Genomic DNA, 1,652 nt, shown 5'->3' on the forward strand with positions numbered 1-1,652 from the left:
CTTCATGTTTTGTCCTGGTGTGCAGGGGAAAGACCAGGCAAAATCCCCACACTGTGTGTCCAGTGCTGTCCCCATTAGCATTGTGAGTCAGTGAGGGCATGCTGTGTCCTCTGGTGGGGCTGACCCTATGGTCCTTTCTGTGAATTGGCTGCTCTGAGCAGGAATATCATTCTCTGGGCTCAGTCCCACCCAGGGCACGCCCCACTCTCTCTCCTTCCCTCTTAGTTTGTTCCTGTGTGGTCTGGACAGACCTACCACTATCCCTGGGCTGTATCTTCAGTGCTTTCCTCTGTAGTGCATTCTGCTGGGGAGGGTTACCCTCCTGTGAAGACTTACCCTCCCTGTGGGTGGGTTAGTGTGCTGTCTGCCCCCCACCACACATGTCCTCTTTTTTTTTAATCCCCTTGTGTTTGTTACTTCAGTATAACATAAAGAGAAACATATAACATAAAGAGAAAAAGTGTCAAACAATCAGAAGGTGACATGCTGTCATTCATTGCAGCTTTGTGTTACTTTACCTCAAATTCCCATGAGATATGAGTGAATTATGCAATTGCTCAAAGTGTTCAAAGAGCTAAAACATATCATCAAAACAACGGCTGTAATTTCAGCAGAAGTAGAAGGGGTTTTTCAAAGGTGAACATAATAACATGTTCAGATAAGACAAGTCACCTGTTTCTAATCTATCAAACACAATGACCACTATCTAATTGGCCTAACTCTAAAGGAATGGGACCCTAAGTGAAAAAATGGTTAAAGTTAAATCACACAGCTAATAAAATCTGGATGAAGGTGAAGAATATTGCAAATGAGGACAACAATCAAGAAGCAATACAGAAATACTCTAAATAAGAGTTTGATTGCTTTTTTGTCAGGTATTATTTAATATTTCTTCATTAATATTTTAAATCTTTCTTATAACATAATATGGTTTTGTGTAACTCTTTTATTGTTCTTATTTAAGTGTTAGCTATAAGAAATAACAAAATACCTTTAGGTATATCATTTTTTATCCTTAAAACGGTCTTTACGGCAGTGAACTGGTTGTTAAATTATTTGAATCTGATGACTGCTCCATGGGACTGATGTACCCAAATCATAGAGAATGTTTCTTCAGGACATTTGAAGCTCTAACACCCAAATGAACTGTTGAGCGTCTACACAGGTGCTGTAGGGGTTGGTTAAGAGCCTTCAACCTCATATTCACTGGAGACCATCAACCCACAATTATATGTTTTATTTGCTTCAGTTTCCCAAAAGGTTTCAGGTGAGGAAAGGATCCTACTACTTCAAATATGCCTGACAATTATCATACCAGTCCAAGTTCCTCACCAGACAGACTTACGGACACATCCAGCAACAATTCTTCCACTTTCCCTCCCTATATTTTACACTGCTTCCACAATGTTTCTAAACCCAGTACTCCTAGCCTCTGTGTCTTTGCGGTTGTTGTGTTTTCTGCCTAGAAAAAATGTCCTTCTTTCTTTATTTACTTCTTTTAGTTACAAACGTTGTCCTTCTTAACAGGATCAGCTATCTTCTTCAAGAATGCCAAACTAATTGTACCTCCAAAAATTTCATATTAGTGGACCATCCTTTTTTTTCCCTATTCAATATAGAGTTCTGCTTCCTAGATTGAACTTGAGCTTTTT

The sequence above is a fragment of the Echinops telfairi genome, unplaced genomic scaffold, assembly GCF_000313985.2.
Source record: "Echinops telfairi isolate 266 unplaced genomic scaffold, ASM31398v2 ScPeMD7_9;HRSCAF=40, whole genome shotgun sequence".
In the NCBI taxonomy this organism is placed as follows: domain Eukaryota; kingdom Metazoa; phylum Chordata; class Mammalia; order Afrosoricida; family Tenrecidae; genus Echinops; species Echinops telfairi.